General features: G+C 44.6%; 1 long non-coding RNA gene across 1 annotated transcript; it reads left to right on the plus strand.

The window, feature by feature from the left end:
• The first annotated feature begins 5043 nt into the window (after positions 1-5043).
• Positions 5044-20984, plus strand: LOC121001536. Its single transcript, XR_005779079.1, has 3 exons — positions 5044-5192; positions 12058-12063; positions 20972-20984. It is a non-coding gene; the product is annotated as an uncharacterized LOC121001536 (long non-coding RNA).
• The last annotated feature ends 2374 nt before the right edge of the window (positions 20985-23358 follow it).

The raw sequence follows: 23358 nt of genomic DNA on the forward strand, positions 1-23358 counted from the left end.
CTACCTTCCATGACCTCCTCCCTCTTAATACCCATCAAATCAGTTCATAATACACACCCCTCCCATAGCCACTCCATAGCCACTCCATCCCACCTACCCCAGGCATCAGCCCAACTCCGGTTACCACTATCACACAGCCCCTACATCAGTACATCTAGCCAGGATTACAATCTTCCTATTGCAGCATTCACAACTCCTGTGACACTGCCCTCCCTGTCACACTAGCCGCAGCAATAGCGAAGCACATATCACATCAGCCGGGCTCCCCAGGCTCCGGCATCTAGGACCGCCCCCTTCACAGACACACCCCTGCCACACCCCCGCCCACCAGTCCCGGCTCAAAACACTGGAAAGCACGCGCTCCTTCACACTGCACACTACACATGCAGCAAGCACAGCAGCGCCGCAACAACAGGACACTCTCCAGCATCAATCATCAGGTAAGCACCGATCCTCCTGCAATGCCAGTAGCCATAACAAAACCAGAACACTGGCCACAAATATTATCCAGACGCCCTATTATCAGTTCATCTATACCATTTATCACTATAGTCAAACCTCTACACCAATGCTGACCACAAGTTATACCAGCAAACAACTAAAATACGTGACAACAGGCCAGTAATAATGCCAATAGATCACTACATGTTCATATCACTACATGTTCATATTTCCATATGCTATTGTGTGGGTGTATATATATGTGTATATATGCATATATACATATATTATATATATTTTCAACTGATTGCTCACAAGCATAGACATACAGCTCTTAACACACCTATCAACTAGTAAACAACAAAAAATGCCAATACAAAATGAAAGACATGACCCAAAAAAGTTCTTTTTATTTCACCAAAAAATATATATATTTTTTTATCTTTTATTATCCCCACTACTCCTTTTATTGACCACACTAACGCTGACTAGCATTCCTTCTGAAAAGGACATCCAGGAGAGTGCACCAGCGGGCTCACGGTGCCAAGGATACAGGTACTGCAAGCATTCCGTCTTACTATAAAACACTCATGTACAGTATAATTTCCAGCTTTATACAAAAAGAATAGCAAAGTCTAACACTCCTATCCAGATGATAGTATTTTACTTTGAATTAAGAATTTTCAAATAATTGTTCCTTTATGAGAGAAAAAATATTATTATTCTCCCCCTTGCAAGAGACTCCCTTTATCTACATTCCAAACCATGTACTTTTACCTATCTGTTCCTGCGTACAATTAGTTCTGCACACAACCAGGAAACCGTCCGATACAGCTATATATACCCCAACAGGGTTTGTGTCAGTTTTTTATCTTTTTAGATCTAAAATCCATTTTATCTATACCCTCCAGCCACTTTTTAACTATTTTTTACCTTTATCCTGTATTTTATTATCTGTGCAAACAATCATTCAGTCAAAACACTGAACTAATCTACCACTTATGGATATATATTACGTTTATGCTTGCATTTATGTTTATACTTTTGTCTCCATCCATTGATCCATTTATGCGCCCAAACAATTTTTTTTTTTAAATATATACAGATATAAATGCGTGTATGTGTGCATGTACGCACGTTTGTATACACACTATTTTAGCTACTGTCCAACTACCACTATGAACTTTTGTTTATTTGTACTTTTATATTATTTACACCTTTGATTCTTTTACACTGCTACAGACCACTGTAACAACCATATGTTTTTTCAGACTTGATAAAGGGGTCCTGAGTACCCCGAAACGCGTCGTCTATTCAAAATAAAAAATCTCGTATCCAAGCTCGGGTTGTGATTTGCGCCTTAAGTCCATTGGATCGCCGCACGTATCCAGTGCAGACGAGACCTGTTTTTATATATTCCAATACCCACCCAAGTGGCGGTTTCGGCCCCCGCCCAGGGTTGTTTCGGACACCATTCGGCAGCACCAACCCAGACAACCTCAACACTTTGAACCTCCCTCCACCAAAGTTGCAGCACAATCAGTGCAAACCAAACCAGGTGAGTAATTTCACTCATCTTGGTTAGGGGGAAGGGACATCTATCTGTTTACCCTCACCTATGAGCGCCTTCTCTCATCTCTTGGCCATCTGATCCAGGATGTCCAGGCAGGCCTTTACCTCTCATACACAGCCTGCTGGTGGAAGTCAGTATTGCACTGATAATAAAATATATTGCACTGTATCAACACTGCAATGTATTTTAGAAGCAATCAAAGATTGCCTATTATAGTTCCTTTGTAGGACTGTTAAATGGTTAAATAAAGTTAAAAAAAAATGTTTTATTAAATAAAAAAAATACACCTTTTTAGTATTTTTTCAAAGGAAAAAGTTCCGAAAATAAAATCTCCTACAGATATTTGGTGTTGCCCCATTCACAATGACCCACACTACCAAATTATCAGGTAATTTATCCTGTACACCATCCAAAAAAAAACTGAATGAAAAGTGGTCAAAAAGTGTTATATACCCCAAAAAATCATACCAATGAGAACTATAAGTTATTCTGTAAAAATCAAGCTCCTGCAAAAATAAAAGGGTTTTGGGTCTTGGTATGTGGCAATTCAAAATCATTTTCTATAAAAAAAAAAAAAAATTATTTTTTATTATGCAAAATTTGTGAAACATAAAAAAACTATATATTTTTTAATTGCTGACCCAGAGAATAACATTATCATGTTATTTATGCCAAAATATGAACAAAATTTATAGCTTAAAAACTCATCCTAGTATTGCTGTTTTCCCCTCCCAGAAAAATTTACCGTAATAAAATTGAATCAGTAATAGTGTTGAGTGCGAATATTCGAAAAGCAAATTTTTATTGCGAATATCGGCACATAGAGAATTTGTGAATATTTAGAATATAGTGATATATATTCGTAATAACGAATATTCTTTTTTTTTTTAATACAGTACACATCAGGTGATCATGCCTCCCTTCTTCTAGCTTGTGGGCCAATGAGAAGGCTTTGTCACAGCTTAGCAACATCCCTAGCAACCAATAAAAAAGTTGCCTGCCCCTTACTATACAAGTTGCACGTATTGCGAAAAAATATGCGCATCATTATTGCTGAAAATTCGCTAACGCAAATATATTGGAGCACTCTATCTGCATATAAATCTATTCTAATGTTCTACGGTGTCAACCATTTTCTCCAGTCTCAGGAAACCTGATACCAGCTTGAAAAATGTAGCATAAGTGACCCATTCCGGTATTTTGCATGCATTACGCGAATAATACATTGCCGATTTTTCACAATCAAGAATATAATCTCGAATTCTCAAATTCACGAATATACAGTCCTGATCAAAAGTTTAAGACCACTTGAAAAATGGCAAAAAATCATATTTAGCATGGCTGGATCTTAAAAAGGTTCCAAGTAGAGCTTCAACATGCAACAAGAAGAAATGGGAGTGAGACAAAACATTTTTTTAGGATTCAATTTAATAAAAACAATGAATAAACTGAAACAAGCTGCTTTTCAGCTGATCAAAAGTTTAGGACCACACCTCCAAAAAAAACTAAACCCCCCCAAAACAGAAATCCAACTTCCAAACATTAACTCAGTAATGAGTAGCTCTGCCGTTATTGTTTATCACTTAAAAAATTTGATTTGGCATGCTTGATGCAAGCGTTTCCATGAGGTGAGTGGGAACATTTCTCTAAGTGGTGAAGACGGCCGCACAAAGGCCATCTACTGTCTGGAACTGTTGTCCATTTTTGTAAACTTCCCTTGCCATCCATCTCCAAAGGTTCGCAATTGGATTTAGATCAGGGGAACACGCAGGATGGGCCAAAAGAGTGATGTTATTCTCCTGGAAGAAGTCCCTTGTCCTGCGGGCATTGTGTACTGTAGCGTTGTCCTGTTGAAAAACCCAGTCGTTACCACACAGACGAGGGCCCTCAGTCATGAGGAATGCTCTCTGCAACATCTGGACATAGCCAGCGGCCGTTTGACGCCCCTGCACTTCCTGAAGCTCCATTGTTCCACTAAAGGAAAAAGCACCCCAGACCATTATGGCGCCCCCTTCACTGTGGCGTGTAGAAAACTTCTCAGGTGGGATCTGCTTGTCATGCCAGTAACGTTGGAAACCATCAGAACCATCAAGGTTAAATTTTTTCTCATCAGAGAACAAAACTTTCTTCCACCTTTGAATGTCCCATGTTTGGTGCTCTCTTGCAAAGTTCAAACGAGCAGTTCTGTGGCATTCAAGGAGACGAGGTCTTTGAAGACGTTTTTTGTTTTTGAAGCCCTTCAGTCTCAGATGCCGTCTGATGGTTATGGGGCTGCAGTCAGCACCAGTAAGGGCCTTAAGTTGGGTCGAGGATCGTCCAGTGTCTTGACGGACAGCCAATTGGATCCTCCGGCTCAGTGCTGATGAAATTTTTTGGGGTCTTCCACTTGACTTTTTTGTTCCATAACCCTCAGGATCATTTAAGAATTTAAGAAATTCAAAAATGATTGTCTTACTGCATCCCACCTCAGCAGCGATGGCGCGCTGTGAGAGACCCTGCTTATGCAGTTCAACAACCCGACCACGTTCAAAAAGGGAGAGTTTTTTTTGCCTTTGCCATCACAACGTGTGACTACCTGACAGAAAATGACAATGAATCCACATCTTTGCACAGATTTGGCCTTTTAAAGGCATGTGGTCCTAAACTTTTGATCAGCTGAAAAACAGCCTGTTTCAGTTTAATCGTTATTTTCATTAAATTGAATGCTCAAAAAATGTTTTGTCTCACTCCCATTTCTTCTTGTTGCATGTTGAAGCTCTACTTGGAACCTTGTTAAGATCCAGCCATGCTAAATATGATTTTTTGCCATTTTCAAGTGGTCTTAAACTTTTGATCAGGACTGTATGATGAATATTTTACAAAATATTCGCAAAATACTGCGAATTCGAATATTGCCCCTGTCGCTCATCACTAATCAGTAAGGTTATGTGTATCGCAAAATGGCACCATTACAAATTACAACTTGTCCCGCAAAAAGCAAGTCCTCATATGGCTACATTGACGGAAACAGTTCAAAATCACTTGGGGCCAGATTTATCATTACTCTGACAGCTCACTCCACTTTCACATATGGCTAAAGTCAGTTTTAGCCAAGTCAGATTTATAATCGGCCCTTTAAGACTGTGATAAATGTGGTTTGACGATAGCAGTTTATCAGTCAGTAAGAGGCTTTACAAAAGTTGCACGTCTTTAGGAAAAAGTTGCATGTTCTTTTAAAAAGTTGCATAAGTTAAGCATGGTCCACACTGGAGTGATTATGCACATTTTTTGTGTGACTTTTTTGCGACTTTTTAAATTGTTGCAATAGTAAATCTGTCTAGAGATTAATTTACATAAGAAAACACGCCCACTTTCAGAAAACTGGTGAGCATAGCGCAAAGCCAATAAAAGTCGCAAATTTTTGCGCAGTTTAAGCGATTGCACAAAAATTGGCGACTTTTTCACTCCATTATTTTGACTTGAGCTTATGATAAATCTGGCCCTTGGTCTTTACAGGTGTTGTAGTAAATATTAATAGTTGTAATCCGCTCGCATCAAAGTTTGTGTAAGGAAAAAGGTGAATCCCTTCTCTCAGCCCCAGTCAGAGAGAGACACATCTGTTACCATCTTGATAGAAAATTCTGAGCAAACTCCTCCCGCCCTTCTCAGTCTGCTCACCTTTATTTACTAACAAAAGGTGTAAAAGGGGCTGGCCCAAGACAAGGATACAGGAAGTTATAACATGCAGGAAGTGATGTCAAAGGACAGGGCGGGGCAATCAATGTGGCTAGGCAGACAATGCACACGCCCCATCCCTGTATAAGGAATGATGAGTCATGTCCATTGTCTGATCAGCCAGGTGGCCGCCCACCCCCCATCAATGTCAGCATGGACCTCATTCAATACTGCTCAAAGGTGATCAGTATCTAATAAAGATCATTCTACTGGTTCCCATAGGTTTGAAATTATCTGCGAGGCATTGTCAGTATACGGTACTAGTATACCGACAAGGCAGATATGCATGTCTTAAAGGCAGATATGTCTCCAAGCCCACGGGAAGGTTTTCATACTGATGGTTTTGCCACTGGTCCCGATTCAGCCAAAGTACCCTCTACTAGAGCGCTCCTTTGCTAAATCAGACACAGGGAGACAGATGACAATTTATAAAAAAAACACACACATCCTAAAGTAAAATGTCCGCATAATAAAATTTCCACAACACAGGGGTTATCTGATTCATATAAATAAACTAAAGAACTGTAAATCTGATGGTCAGAATATATACATACACTAAGGAAGTTTTATACAAAAAAAATATATATTTACTCATTTCCCTAGTTCTGTTCTGGAACTGTATGGTAATGGTTGCCACTGACATCTGTCTGATGTGTCCATTAACGTATACATTTATTGTATATGTTAAACATGTGAGAAAAACTTGATGTGAACCCAGCTTTAGATTTCAAGATGCTGTAAATTTATTAAGAGGAGCACATAAATAATTGTAAATGTGTTGGGCTGATTCGAAAGGCAATTGAGACAAGAAACAAAAATTCATAAAAGTTTTGGGTAAACAACACTTGTGAATTTTGTAGAGATGTACAATTTTTGTAAATGACCCACATAGTGTTTACGTTGGAAAATATTTTATGTTTTATGTTGAACTCTAACTATACGTATAAGTATGTTTAGCAACAGATCATAAATGAAGTACTAAAGTGATCTCAGTCGGATGTGAAATGTGTATTCCATGGGGATATTTCTCATGTTACTATTGAACTGTGGTTTAAATGGCTATGTTATTGATTTTTCCTATTGACTGTTAATGTCTGGAGGTGCTATTGACTGGATTATTGACTTGTGGTTTTGTTAACGCTGATGGATATATAAGATTATGTGGAACAGGGAGAGTTAAAAGTAAAATATAGTCATGATTATTGGGTAATGGTTTCATTACAGCTATCTTTCTAGCATACACATATACTGATTTCTACAAATAGGTTCTAATAATTTGTGCATAGCTAAAAATAAATAAATATATAAAATAAAGGTATTAGGAGAGTAGTAGGGTCTCGCAAAGATCATAGATCCCCAAAATAGTGCAAACTCAGAGCATAAGCTGCAATTTTAACCCTTTCATTGCCAGCGCCGTACATGTACGGCGCTGGAGCGATGTGCGAACATAGCGCACGCTCACACGTGCAGCGGGCATCATGGCCGGCAGATTTCTGCTGTTTCATACAGCATAGACCTGCTGTTAATTACCGTGACCGGCAATAATGCCAATCGTGGTAATTAAATGCTTTAGATGCCGTGTCCAAGTGATATCTAAATGCGCAAAAACTCGGACGGTCACGCTTCCAGGCTTCCTACCGATGCCCCGTGTGGCCAAATGGGGCATCGGTACTTGCGCTGAACAGCTTCAGCCTCGCTGATAAGGCTGAAAGTGTTCATGCAGGCCAGGATAAGAAATTAGCAAATTGACTTTCAATGGCAATTTAAAAATCCCTGAAAGAACTAAATTAAAAATTAAAAAACTCAATTAATAAGCTCATATATGAGCCAAAAAATGATCACCAAAAAAAGAATATATATAAAATAAAAAAATATGCTGTCCGCATCTTTTGCGGCCCCGTTGAAGTGAATGGGTTCTCATCCGAGCCGCCAAAACAGCGGCTCGGATGCGGACCCAAACAACGTGTGCATGAGGCCTAAACCACCAAACCAAAAGGCTGGGGCGGAACATGTGCACCTGTAATCTGGCATAACATGCAAGTTAAATAAACAGTGTTACAAAAAATAAATACATAATAAAAATAAAAAAACACATACTAATAATTCAAAATTAAGTCTTGTCTTTTGTTTAACCCCGCTGATATATGAGTATTCATCTGAAAAATCCAAAATGACTCCCTGTTGAGAAGTTTACGTTTGTGATCCCCCCTATGTGCAGGGAGAGAGACTCGTTCCACACCCTGTACACGAATATGAGTCATACTACCTTCATGTACCACTGCAAAATGAAGACTAGCCGCAGAAACATTTCTAGTGCAGTATGTTAGACAGGTATTTTCTGATGCAAACTTTCAATTCATTGGTGGTGCAACCTATGTACTGTAAATTGCAGGTTGTACAGGTGATACAGTACACAACATAGCTAGTGTTGCAATTGATATACTGCTTAATGTAAAGAATTTGCCCACTAGCTGTTGACTGTATCTCCCGTTGAACCTGCATATATTGGCAACAAATGCAGACACGTTGTCCGCATGTGAAGCTACCTGGATGCTGTAACCAAGTAGGTGAGGGGTGAGGTTTTCTTTCTCTCAGTAAATAAACTGGGACTGAGCTTCTGTCCTAATGTCAGGGCACGGCGTGCCACACACCTAACCGCACATGAAGTATCTTTTGACCAGTGTTGATCTACCTGCAATAAAGCAAGATTCTTTTTTATTATTCTACATATTTGTGGATTCTTGCCACTGTATCTAGTGACAAATAGAGATGGCCTTGCGGTTCGCCCGGCGGTCGTTTCATGGCGAACTTTGCGTATTTGCGATTCGCCGAACATGCGAACATATGGAGATATTCGCGCCCGCCATATTCTTTTACATTGTAAAGAACTTGATGACACATCCATCAGGTGGTACAGGACAGCCAATTGAGACATTTCACCACATGGACATACCCCCTACCTTATAAATAACCCTGATCTGGCCGCCATTTTACATTCAGTGTTTTGCCAGTGTAGGGACAGGTTGCTGTGTGGAGCAGGGATAGTCTGTAAGAGACACCGAACGCTAGCTAATAGGTCCACAAAAGTCTTTTTAAGGACTGCTATAGGTGTGCTATCGATAGGTGTGATACACAGAGGGGTGCAATATACTTGTCAAGGCTGTTGCAGCCTGTGATTGTGGGAGGGGCGTAGGCTTTATAAGCTCCCCTCCTACGGTCATCCGACGCTGGCGTTCATTTTGTAAGTATGCACGGCCTGACATTTCTCCACGCTGCTTCCTCACCACTTCGTTTCATCCAGCGGCCCGTCCGGCCTCAAGTGGATGCACATCCCCCTCATGTTCCCCCCAAAAAATGCAGCCACGGTGCCGGCAGCTTCGGCTACCTACGGTCACGGCACCCGCCGGCCAGGCATTGGGATCCGCCCGCATGGCTCGTCTCCAGCCACGTCCCGTTTCCAGGGCCGCTACAAACGTTGCCAGGGGAGGGTGGTTTCGACTTCAACCTCCCCGTCCCTCCTACCAACCGCCCTTCATCACCCAGCGCCTCCCGCCTTCATCACCCCGCCACCGCTCCGTCCATCCCAAGTCCGGCGCCCCTCCATCATCTCACCTCGCCCCGATGCGCTCCAGGGGCCGGCCGGCCCGGCAGACGGCGTACATCAGCTCCTCCACCACTGTTCCCGCATCCTTGCAATCCACGGTGGCGGGGGCGGGGCCGTCTCCTCCTCGTCCACGCCCCTTCTCATCGTCATAGGCCTCAAACCAGGCGGCAGCCACACTGCGCATGCTCCCCGGTAGGCATGCTGGACTAAACCACAATAGTATATCATTCTTGACAGTCACACAGGGCACTCATTTCAATGGGCCAGCAATGTAAAAAAAAATAATAATAATTCTAATCCATCAACAGGTTGTTAAAAATAAACAAAAAAAAAACAGTTTACAAAATTTGCACGATTTTACATATCATTATATAAACGCCGCATTGTTCCCCGTTTTACATTACAGAACTACCTTTCTGGTTTTCCTTCTGACAGAGCTGTTGTACCGCATTTATTACGCATTTACCTGACCTTTTTGTCTGTCAAAATCTTCATCACTCTCACTATTTTGCTTTACTCTCACCAGTCTTATTCGCGCTCTGGGTACGGTAGTCTGGACACGTCTGCTCATCTATGTCCACGCCTGTTTCTCTTGCTGCAGCCTTTTGTTTGTCAGTCACGTCTCTCTCCATTTGCGTTATTCAAGCTACGTTTGTCCACGTTCCATACCGTTTTCATCTCTCCGGTTCACGTCTGTTTTACGTCTCCTGTGTCATTTCCATCCCAGCCTGTTTTCATTATTCAGGCCACGTCTGTCATTCACGTTTCACGCCTGTTTTCGTTATTCAGGCCACGTCTGTCATGTACGTTTCACGCCTGTTTTCATTATTCAGGCCACGTCTGTCATTTACGTTTCACGCCTGTTTTCGTTATTCAGGCCACATCTGTCATTTACGTTTCACACCTGTTTTCGTTATTCAGGCCACGTCTGTCATTTACGTTTCACGCCTGTTTTCATTATTCAGGCCACGAAAAAAATATATGCCTGTCCACGTCATTCAGGCCACGTCTGTCTCCTACATCTCACGCCTGTTTTCCGTTATTCAGGCCACGTCTGTCAGTTACGTCTCTCGCCTGTTTGCGTTATTCAGGCCACGTCTGTCATTTACGTCTCACGCCTGTTTTCGTTATTCAGGCCATGTCTTGTCTTGTCTTCTCACGTCCCCCTCCTGTTCACGTTTCAAGCCACATCTCTTCTCGTTACATCCATGTATTTCATCCTCATCTTCCATCAGGCCACTCCGTTTCACACCCGCCCTGGTTCCATCATTCTGTTCACACCCCTGTCACTCTTGGTTTCACACCTGCCACATCAGGCAGGTCATTTCGGTCCCTCATCCATGTTCGTCTGTCTTCATGGCGGCCTACCCAGGCATCAGGTTATTTTGTTCACAATCTTGCTCACTGGCCATAGGCCCTCCGCTAAAACTGTTACTTTTATCTCAGTCAAAGACCCGATTTCGTCTACGCCGCCACGAATCTTCAGGACCTGAGGCCTCGTTAGACCAGGTGGAATTTTCAGGTACTGATCCTCTCTTTATCTTAATTCATCCGGGTCCAAAGCATCGTCACGTCTTTTCAGGTCGCTCCAAAGCATTCATCTGGGGGCAGCAAATGCAACGCACCTGCTCGGTTTTCAGGGCCCCAATGATCCAGAGGCTATGTCTCGCCAAACCCCAAAAGAACACTAAATCTTGCTCTCTCTTTCAGCTTTCCAACATGTCACATCGTTCCGAAATCTATGACTCCGCTTCCCTTACGGATTCCCTGGCTTCAAGACACGCCAGTGTGGGGTCACTTCGGAGCTGGACGATGCCCAAAATTATTGCCGAGTTATCCAAAAGAGGGTTTCGCTACCCAGCTTCAGCCAGGAAGGCTGAGCTTTACCAACTCCTGGTGTCCGATTCCTCCCACTCCGAAGAACAGGTGTCAATGTCAACTATCCAGTTGTCTTTGACTCAGCTGCATGCCACCATCAACACCCTAGCCACTTCCGTGTCAGACATTCAGACCAGGCTGTTGGCAGTAGAGTCCAGAGATCCGCCTCCCAGCGTCCCCGTCCCTCCTCTCCCGGTCGCTTCCACGTCCCAATCCACATCCTCAGGTAGGGTTCCCGACTTTTCCGAGGTAGCCCCGTTCCATTTTGTGACTGACACCCTCAAACGAGACATCCTGGAAGGGAAGGACGTCAATTTGGCCGCCATCCTTATTGCCACCCACGACACGGTTGAGAATAGGACCATAGCCTGCGAGAACATGTCGATAGTTCTCAGGTCCAGGGATGCCCGATTGAACAGGAAACTTTCTATCCCAGAGTTTGTCCTGGCCTTCAGCCTGTTCAGGGACATAATCTGCTCCGCCTTTCCTAAAAGGCGCGAGGAGCTGGACTTGTACCTGTACAGGGTCACAGATTTGGGGCACAAGTACGGAGGGTACGCATTTTATGACTACCACCGCTCCTTCTCGGCCAAAGGCGCTGCGGCCCTCGCCCAGTTCCATCGGGTCACCAATTGGGCATCCCTGGACATGGAGCTGTTTTGCCGACATTTCGCCGGTCTCAAAGCCCCCGCTTGCTCATCATGCCAATCCATTCTGCATGTCTCAGACTGGTGTCCAAACCCCAGCCTTCCATCGTCCCTGCCTAGGTCTGTGGCAGGCACCTCAGGGTCCCAGCCTAGACACAACTCGGGCACGGACAAGCTGGGTCGCCCCATAGTTTTCTTAGGAAATAGTCAGGTATGCAACAATTACAATTTTGCAACCTGCAACTACAATCAGTGCAGAGCACTCCACGTCTGCTCCACTTGTTTCAGGGCCCACACCCTGTCGGTTTGCCCAAACAGATCAGCCAGAAACAAGTGACTAGGCGTGGTCAACGTGGACCTACTAGCCGCACTTCTCCGCGACCATCACAACCCTCACCAAGTTCACTTCCTCATCAATGGTTTCAAGGAAGGATTCCACACTGGTCTCGTGGCCCTTCCTCAGTCATCTTGGGAAGGCCCCAACCTCAGGTCCGCCATTTCCGATGCCGCTTCGGTGGGTCCTCTGGTCCAAGCGGAACCGAAGAAGGGTTTTCTCATCGGCCCTTTCTCCAGCATTCCCTTTGATTACTGGAGGATAAACCCTATCGGCATTGTCACCAAAAAATTTACCAATAAAAAAAGATTAATTTATGACCTCTCAGCTCCTCATGGTTCTCACATTCCCAGCCTCAACTCCCTAGTTCCGTCGGAGGAGTTCTCCATTAAATACTCCTCTCTCAGTAAAGCCATCGCTCTCATCCTCCTGGCAGGCCAGGGGGCTTACCTGTCCAAGGCTGACCTGGCGGACGCTTTCAAGCTGCTGCCCATCAACCCACAACTCTGTAAATTCTATGGTTTAAAATGGGACAGCTTGTACTACTTCGTCAACCGCCTCACCTTCGGCTCCAAAAGTAGTCCGTGGCTTTTCGACCAGTTCGCCCAGGCCCTCCACTGGGTCCTGGTCAACCACTGCGGGTGCCCCATGGTCATCCACTACCTGGATGACTTTCTCTTAATAGAGCAACCAGACGTTTCACCCAGCAAACTCGACAGCCTACTCCAGGTTTTCGCCAGCCTCAACATCCCTGTCGCTCCTGCCAAGATCGAAGGACCCTCAACCACCATCACTTTCCTCGGCATTGTCTTAGATACCCGCAAGATGGAAGTGAGGTTGCCTGAGGACAAGCTGTCAAAGATCAAGGAGGTCATTTCCAGATTTGTGGGTTGCAGGGTCGTCTCAAAGCAGGAATTACAATCCCTGCTAGGCATGCTGAACTTCGCCGCCAGGATCATGCCCAAGGGCAAGGCCTTCTTATCCAGATTATTGAATCTGCTATCGACTGCCACAGAGCAGGACTCCCCGATAGTCCTGGACGCACACGCAATGGCGGATCTAGCCATGTGGAATTCCTTCCTGACCCGCTTGAAAGGGATCTCCCTATTCGTCCCTCAATGGTGTCCCTCTTCTCCCACCATTTTTTCTGACATTCTCAGCTGCCTCCAGAGGTTTCGCGGCCATTTACAACAACCAGTGGTTCGCTGGCCGCTGGCCACTGGCCTCCCGAAATCTCTTTGCTCAGCGAGTACCTCAGATCCTCCCCCCTCCTAGAAATCTACCCAATTGTAGCGGCCGCACAAGTTTGGGGCAGGCAGTGGGCAAACTACCCGGTGACATTCATTACGGACAATCAGTCGGTAGTGGATATCATTACCAAAGGCAGGTCCAAATCCCGTCACATCATGCCTTTCGTCCGCAAATTAGTTTGGTTCTCCCTACAGCACAATTTTCAAATTTCATGCAGACACATCCAGGGTGTCCAGAACTGTCACGCTTTCATTTCAACCGTTTCTTCCAGGTCATGCCAGAGGCGGATCCAGCCGCCAAATCCGCCAAATCCCTCATAAAAAAAGTCACTATCAGCCAACACAGCCAGAAACTATAAAACCGGTTGGAACAGCTTCCAAAAATTTTCTCGTCTACATCCTAGGAGCAGCACGGATAGGACCACCTATTTGATGGCTTTTTTAGCTTATTGTCACCATCACCTCAAGCTTGGCTACAATTCCATCAGATTGTACATGGCAGGGGTGTAATACCACTTCACTCTCAAACATCCAGGTAGTAAGGCCATATTCGTGTCCCCCGCCATCAGGGCAGTCCTTAGGGGGATTCAAAAAAGCAGCCTGCCATGCACTCCCACCAGGCAACCAGTCTCAGGGGATCTGTTTAGGAAGCTTTCAAATTCCCTAGACAGCAACCCTTTCGGGCTCCATCCCAGCACCATTATAAAAGCGGCCATGTATTTAGGTTTCTATGGGTTTTTGCGGCCAGGGGAATTCAAAGGTTTCTCCCCAAAATCCAAGGGTCTGACCAGGAGCCAGCTGGCTTGGAGTCACGACCATTTCATCCTGCTACTACCTTCCACCAAAACGTCGCAGTCAGGGTGCCCAGTCCAAGTTAAGTATTTCAGGTCCTTCAACAAATGGTGCCCAGTCCAGGTTTTCAACCAGTTAATAAGCTCCTTAGGTCATTCCTCCCCAGACAGCTCGCTGCTGCCCTTCAAATCCAAGCCCCTCACGACCACGCAATTCATTTCCCACATTTACATACTAGTTGCCAGCCTAGGTTTCGATCCCAAAACCATTTCAGGTCACTCGTTTTGGATCGGGGCGGCTTCCGCAGCCTCCAAGCACAATGTTCCCAGTCATATCATCCGCAAGATGGGACGTGAGTCATCTTGCTTCACCAGGTACATTCCCAATCCGCATCAGGAAATATCAGACGGTTTCCACAAACTGGCATTGTAAACCATGTACCCTTCAATAAATACTAAATCTACCTTTTGCCTTGCTTTTGGCCCCTTATAGGCTACCCACGTTTCACGGCTATGGGCACAATCCAGGCCTACTTAGTGTAATGGCCCGTTAGGTTCCTGGGCTCACTACGCTAGCTCCAGTATCCGTAGCCACGACCATAATTGTCAAGGCTGTTGCAGCCTGTGATTGTGGGAGGGGCGTAGGCTTTATAAGCTCCCCTCCCACGATCATTCGACGCTGGCGTTCATTCTGTGCCCCACCCTCCCTCCCCTTTTCAAGGCCTTCCTCAGGGTATGCCCCCTTATAGGCTAAATTCACACTAAATAATTGGATAAGTAGACGTACCAAAATAGGTTCCTGGACTCACTACGCTAGCTCCAGTATCCGTAGCCACGACCATAATTATAATATACTTTTATAATGAGTCAAAAACACATAGATGTATATAGTGATTACCTGGAAGTCAGGGGCCTGGGGCTAGGGGCTTATTAGGGCCATTTTTATATAGGGTAAGGTTCCGGACAGGGTTGCTCTTATCAGGGTGGGTGGTCTGTGGTTAGGCTATCAGGGCCAGAATAGCACCCCCTTGTAGGGCAATATCAGGAACAGTTATTTGCCCACCCTGTCCTTCAATACTACATCATCATCTAGCCCAGGGATGAATGTTTTTTGCTTTCCCTCCGGGATTCATGGATGTGCACTGGAACCCCCCGGATTGTGGTAGGACATATGGTTTCTGATTTGGTGCCGCTGAGCACCTGATTTAGTGCCGCTGAGCACTTGTTATTGCCTACCACTAGTGTTGAGCGCGAATATTCGAATATCGAATTTTTTTCGCGAATATCGGCACTTCGCTAATTCACGAATATTTCGAATATAGCGATATAAATTCGATATTTTGAATATTCGTTTTTTAATTTTTTTTTATTGTTATATTTTTTCTTTCCCACTTCCCTAAAGTTGTTCTTACCTGTCCTTTGGATTCCTGGCTTCCTGGCTGCTCCAGTCAGTGCCCGTTGCCGCTTCTGCCGACTTTCGTGCTCATGGAGCGTCCCCATCACCATGGGAACGTCTCCATATACTAGAATGTACTGTCGGATTTGAGAATTACGTGAAAAATCGCAAGTCGATTATTTCAAGTTATAATAATCGAATTTCGTTTTTAACTTAGCACTGCTATATTCCATATTAGGCTAGAATTAAATACAGCAGTGCTAAGTTAAAATCGAAATTCGATTATTATAACTTGAATTAATCGAATTGCGATTTCAACTTGGACCTGGTTTACTATGGTTGGCTTGGTAGAATTAGCGAATATGACGAATGTATTCGTCATATTCCACAAAACGAATATAACAAATGTATTCGTCATATTCCACAAAACGAAGATAACTAAGTATTCTGCATCTTCGTTTTAGCTACCTATTCATCAACTTCGCTAATTCTAGCAATCATATAGGAAAGTTTACTATAGAGACAGCTAAGTTTAATTCGCTATGCGATTATATGACTGCTTTTTAAAAAAAAAAAATAGAATAATTATAATACCTGATAATTCTTATAATTATTCTATTTATAAAAAAAAAGCAAAGTAATATAATCGCATAGCGAATTAAACTTAGCTGTCTCTATAGCCTTTAAGTTAAAATCGCAATACGCGATTATTTAAATCGCATATTAATCGCGATAACAAGAATAATGACGAATATTCGATTTCGACGAATATAAAATGAATATTCTATCGAATATGTGCGAATTTCGTCGAAATCGAATATGGCACCTGCCGCTCATCACTACCTACCACATCTATGCTTTTTGCTTAACTTTAATCATTTAATTTATTTTCATTTTGAGGGATATCTTTTCCATTCACACGTCCGCAAAATGGGTCCACATCCATTCCGGAATTTTGCGTAATGGGTGCAGACCTATTCATTTTCAATGGGGCTGGAATGTGCTGTCCGCATCCACATTTGTGGATCCACATCCGCATTTGCGGATCCGTGCTTCCGTTTCTGCAAAAAAATAGAACATGTCCTATTCTTGTCCGCAATTGCAGACAAGATTAGGCATTTTCTATTATAGTGCCGGCGATGTGCGGTCCGCAAATTGCAGAATGCTCATTGCCGGTGTCTGTGTTTTGTGGATCCGCAAAACACTTACGGACGTGTGAATGGACCCTCATAGTAAAATTATTAAAGGTTACGTTTTATCTTTATGTATATTCTAATGAATTGCCTTCCTTGTACAATGTTATAATATACTTTCTATGTTAGAAAGTATATTATAGTGCATTTGTATTGTGCGGCAGTTGTGTGCGGTTCTGCTGCGATACCGCAGGTATATAGACCGACAAGCGTTATTGGAAAAAATAATTTCTACTGGTGTGATATACCAGTCGCCCCCCAAAAAAACAGATTGAAGCGGGGTGTTATATACCAATATACTTTCTTTATAGTGCACTTGGGTACTGTATAGTGAATTTGCGCATGCGCGTACGCGAAAATTATATTGCCGGTATTTCACATTGAAAAAAATAATGAATGGAGATCGCAAATTCGAATAATACATCTGGTATGTCACTGTCCATGTTGTGGGACTATTTGTGCACTTCTAGTAATTATTTCTTGGCTGCAAATATGAGCTGAAGGTTTTTCAGGTTCGCCTGCCATTAAAATGAATGGGACCCACCGCGAACTTGCGGTTCGCAAACACTTGATCGTGTTCGCAAACCGTCCCGACAGATGTTCGTCCATCACTGGTGACAAACACTGGAATCGGCATGTCTGTTTTGTCAGGTCAATTAGTCATATTTCTAGGGGTAATAAGGTCTGTCCTGGACCTAAGCTGTGCTGTATAATTAGCTCGTTTTAAAGTTCTCATAGGATATTTCCAATGAGACAACCTACTAGTGATAATTTTTGCTTCATCTATGAATAGGCTGTCATCCGAGCAATTACGTGTAGCTCGTATATATTCACCTAAAGGGATATTTTGTTTAACCTGAGGAGGATGACAGGACGATGACAGAAGGATAATGTTGCCTGCAGTATCTTTGCGACAGGTAGTAGTAGAAATCTTTGCAGTTGCTGGATCCCCAAAGATCCAAAAAGACAATAGATTACACATCATGATGTAAAGTAAATTTAAGATGGCAGGGATAGTCATTAAGGAATGCGTCAAAGGGTGGTATACCCGCCAGGCTACCAGACCATATAAACATCAGGTTGTCTATATAGCGGCCATACCATCCAATTGACTCCCTAAATTTGTTTCTGGCTGAAAAGAGATATAGAGCCATGTATATGTTCACCAGAGAGAGGCAAAAACTTTGCCCCCATCAAAACTCTTGTTAGCTGCAAAAAAAAACTGATTATCAAACATTAAAAAAAAAAATGTTTTAGGAGAAATGAAATTGTTTGGCAAATAAAGGCTTGAAAATCAAAAGAAAAATCAATATAACCTGACAAGAACCACTTAAGAGCAATTATGGCTAGATCATGTGGAATGACTGTATAAAGCGATGAAGATAAGAAAAAGGCAGAGTTACTAAATGTTTTTTTTTTAGCTCTGTATATACAAAAGAAGAGAAAGGAGCTGATATTTGTGGTGCTGGGGATGTTAGTACATCCAGTGATATACTCAATTGGCTAACGGTAGATATGATCCAAGACAAGTTAAATAGGGTAAATGTGAACAAGGCTCCAGGTCCAGATGGATTACACCCAAGAGTGCTTAAAGGGCTCAGTTCAGTCATGCTCCTGTTTATAATTTTTTAAGATTCTATAGTTACTGGTACAGTGCCAAGTGATTGGCGCAAGGCAAACGTGGAGCCCATATTCAAAAAAGGATCTTGGTCCTCCAAAGGCAGGGCCGCTGATAGAAATCATGGGGCCCCGTACAGCATACATGACGGGGCCCCCTTCAGCTCCACCCCCTGATCCCTCCTTCAGCCACACCCCTGGCCCCGCCCTTGGCCCCTCCCCAGACGCCGCCTTGAAACAACATGCAGATTTGTCTACAAGTGATATTTATGGCGCTGGGGGGTCGTCTGTGAATGGCGCTGTTATGGAGGGGATCTGTGAATGGCACTGTTATGGAGGGGATCTGTGAATGGCACTGTTATGGAGGGGATCTGTGAATGGCACTTTTATGGAGGGGATCTGTGGATGGCACTGTTATGGAGGGGATCTGTGGATGGCACTGTTATGGAGGGGATCTGTGGATGGCACTGTTATGGAGGGGATCTGTGGATGGCACTGTTATGGAGAGGATCTGTGGATGGCACTGTTATGGAGGGGATCTGTGGATGGCACTGTTATGGAGGGGATCTGTGGATGGCACTGTTATGGAGGGGATCTGTGGATGGCACTGTTATGGAGGGGATCTGTGGATGGCACTGTTATGGAGAGGATCTGTGGATGGCACTGTTATGGGGGGATCTGTGGATGGCACTGTTATAGAGGGGGATCTGTGGATGACACATACCGCCCACGTCCCTATTATAGTCAATGGGGACGGAGCGGCGGTCAGGCGAAATAGCCGCAGGACGGATCCGACATGGTGAACAGCCTGTCTGATCCGTCCTGCCGCAAGTGTGAAAGTAGCCTAAATGACTTTTTCTAAGATTTTTTATTTTTTTTGTATGAAAAACAGGCACCTGAAATTCAAGTGCCTATAGTGCTTAATAATCCATACTTTCGTACACCGCTGATATGACAGTGGTGTACAGAAGTACAGATTTCACTAGGGCTGCAGCGAGCGATGTACAGCACACATCACTCTCCCTGCCTGTCTGCTAAAGCCTGGCACAGTGGGCACAGGCAGGAAGAGCGATTTATATGCCAGTAGAGCTGAAGGAGGGCAAGGCAGGAGCTTGCATAGCATCGTTCCTCCTGCTTGTGCCCACTCTGCACAACACCCCCCCTCCATGAACTCTTCTTAATGCTAATGTGACAGAGTTCACTGTAATGGGGGGGGGGGAGCTGCTAGGGCATCGTTGTCTATATAAGCATCAACAGCAAGCAGTGTTAATGGGGGGGGGGGGGGCTGCTTGAGGCACATTGTTCTGTATATGATAAGATTATGTAGAGGGCAGTGTGCCCCCCCTCCCCTCGAACTCTGCTTGCTGCTGCCCCCTCACACTAACCATTCGCCCCTCCCCCACACTTCCCCATTAACTTTTTTTTAACTGTTGACGGTGCACAGATGCAGTGCACACTACTTACATTGTCCGTAGCTGTGCAGCCTGCAGGGCACGCTCTCTGGAGACATTACTAGTCTCTGGGGATTGGAGTTAACTGAGCCGGGCAGGCAGCGCAGTGGAAGACAAGTCTAGCATCCCGCCCGCTCAGTCCTGTCTCTGTCTACTGAGCTAGGCTAGCCAATCAGCAGCAGGCTATTAACGCTGCTAAATGCTGATTGGCCGGTTCAACACCCAGCAGACAGACAGAGGAAAGCGCACTGGCATAGGCTGGCTGGGCACTGTCTGTCACTGCAGGAGCCGGCAGGAAGATTGATAAAATATGTAAGGGGAGGGGGGCCCTGAGCACAGGGGAAGCAGGGCCCGTCTGAGCCCCAGATAGGGAGAAGTGATAGTGGAGCCACAGCAGCTATGTCAGTGTAATTAGGGGCGGGGCCTTCCATCCACTCCAGGCCCCCCCCCTTCACGGGCCCCATAGCAGCCGCGTGGTCTGCCTCTATTGTAGGTACGCCACTGGGCACAACAACACTGCAGCAGGAGGCCTCCAGCGCACCAGCCGAACAGCGCCGCCCAGAGAGGCTTCCCCGTGACGTCACTGACTCAGTCCCCGCCCCTTTAACCTTTAGAGTCGGCAGCCCGGGCCCCCCTGCCAGCCGGGCCCGGTACAACTGGGCCAGCTGTACTGGCCTATCAGCGGCCCTGTCCACAGGTAATTATAGACCAGTTTAGTTTAACTTCTGTTGTGGGGAAAAAATTGAAGGACTCTTAAGGGACTATATACAGAAGTATGTGACTGTAAATAATATTATAAGTGATAACCAGCATGGGCTTACCAAGGACAGAAGTTGTCAGACTAACCTGATTTGTTTTTATGAGGAGGTGAGCAGTAGCCTGGACAGAGGGGTGGCTGTGGTTGTAGTGTTTTTGGATTTTGCAAAGGCTTTTGATACTGTCCCTCATAGATGTTTAATAGGTAAAGTAAGGTCTATAGGCTTGGAAAGTATAGTTTAGAATTGGATTGAAAACTGGCTAAAGGACCGTGTCCAGAGAGTTGTGGTTAATGATTCCTATTCAGAATGGTCTTGGGTTATAAGTGGTGTACCCCAAGGTTTAGTGCTGGGCCCTTTATTATTTAATTTTTTTTTTTATGATATTGAGGATGGGAATAATAGCACCATTTCTATTTTTGCAGATGACACTAAGCTATGTAGTACTGTACAGTCTATGGAAGATGTCCATAAACTACAAGCTGACTTGAACATTCTGAGTGATTGGGCATCAACTTGGCAAATGAGGTTCAATGTGGACAAATGTAAAGTTATGCATCTTGGTAGTAATAATCTCTGTGCTTCATATGTCCTAGACAGTGGCGTACCTCCTGTTAGGCAATTTGGACTCTGCCTATTGTGTCCCTTTCGGTGGTAAGCTTGAATTAAGTATTTTCTGGTACCAGGAGGGTGAATCAGATTGAACACCAAACACGTGCTTTGTTCCAATTCAGTCTACTTTATTACAGTTGGCAAACACTTAATATAGAGGGGGTTGAGCTTCCTTGACATCCAATCTGTTAAAGGGGATATTAATTATTGATATTTATGCAAATCTCAATAATTAATATTCATAAATAGGTGTGAGTTGTCTTATGATAGCTCCGCCTATTTATGCCTTACTTAACAACAAATCGCTACTGATTGCCTTACACTAATCACTAAACTAGCTGCATGCGCCTTACTATCACTATACTACGGCGGCGACTACTAAAAACACCATACACTGCATTATGAACAATAATATTTATTACACAATACAATTATACAAGTCTAGCAATACACTATATCTATATATATTCATGGATCAATGGATATGAATATACATACATATAGACGTACACACTGCAGTATAGAAACAGTACTACAATAAACACAATACAAGCCTAACTACTCTACACAGCACAATCCCAAATTCCACCCCACACACTATCTATACATTACAATAATACATTCGCATACTCACAAATATCGGTAACCCACCCGCCTGGCTACTCACTGTCCCTACGGGGTACAAGGGGTTGAACACAGGGTTCTGGGAAAGGCCGGGCAAGGGGTAACCCAAGAAAGGGTTAACCCCTGGTATGGTAGGGGTTAACAGGGCAGCAGTAGCAGGGATCAGGCATTGAAGGGGTTAATGGTCAGGACTCTGCAGGGACAGGGCAGACTGCAGGGGTGTCAGGGCAGAGCAGGGCATTGAAGGGGTTAACGGTCAGGGCTCTGCAGGGACTTGCAGGGCAGACGGCAGGGGTGTCAGGGCAGAGCAGGGCATTGAAGGGGTTAATGCAGAATGCTCTGCAGGGAATGCAGAGGTTAATGCTCTGCAGGGACAGGACAGGACAGGGTTGCTCAGGCAGTGAAGGGGTTTACAGGACAGGGTTGATGCCAAGCAGGGGATCAGGGAAGGAGTTACTTGCAGGGGTGTTTGGGCAGGGCAGGGGGACAGGGCACTAAAGGGGTTAATGGGGCAGTGCTACTTAGACATCCAGCAGCAGCACACTGCTGGATTCCCTCTCCTTCCTGTCTTCACTGGAGCAGATCGATTGCTCGGTCTTCCCCTCCTCTGGCCTGGTGGAGCTAATGCAGAGCAGCTAGTGAGTACTGCCTGCGTTCCTCTGTGTCCTTTCAATGCGGAAGCTCTCTCCTTCAGGAAGGGATGTCGGGGGTCCTGTGTCCTAGCGCAGCGCAGCCCGGGTGGCTGCCTGCGCTCTCTTATATATCAGCGGCAGGCAATGGATTCCAGCGCCGGATACGCTCACCTTCAGGGGGGGGTGCCGAACTATCCGAGCACAGTGCTGCTGGGGTATTTAAACCCTGCAGCGCTCGCGCCCGTTTTACCGCCCTGCACCAGCCCGCTCTCCCAGGCAGGGGGATCCTTTGATCCTCCCGCCTGTGGAGATATCGCACATCTCTGGCGCTGTAATTACAGCGCCGGAGGTGAGCGGCACACAGGGGCATGGGAACTCTGTTCCCATGTCCCTGTTAGGCATACCATCTCCAGCGCTGCCGGAGATGGTGACAAAGGGCAGAGGATCTTTATTGATCATCTGTCCTTTGAAGAGGCCGAAACTGGACATAATTGTCCAGTTGTCAGTCTCTCCCCACCCAGCAGGCACATTCCAGAGGGGGGGGGGGGGTCATCCATGGGAGCTTCTGGGGACAGTTTAACTATATATATACACACTTATAGATGCTTGGGGCACATCCATAAGTATATATATATATATATATATATATATATATATATACACATATATATATATATATATATATATATATATATACATATATATATAACACAGGGGGTCTCAATGGGCAGCAATAAGCCCACCTATACATATATTATATACATAGAGATGTATGCTGACAAAGGGGCATACATACATCTCTATGTATACACCTACTACCTGGACGGGACCATGCAAAAGGGCCAA

The sequence above is a fragment of the Bufo bufo genome, chromosome 5 (assembly GCF_905171765.1).
Source record: "Bufo bufo chromosome 5, aBufBuf1.1, whole genome shotgun sequence".
Taxonomy (NCBI): domain Eukaryota; kingdom Metazoa; phylum Chordata; class Amphibia; order Anura; family Bufonidae; genus Bufo; species Bufo bufo.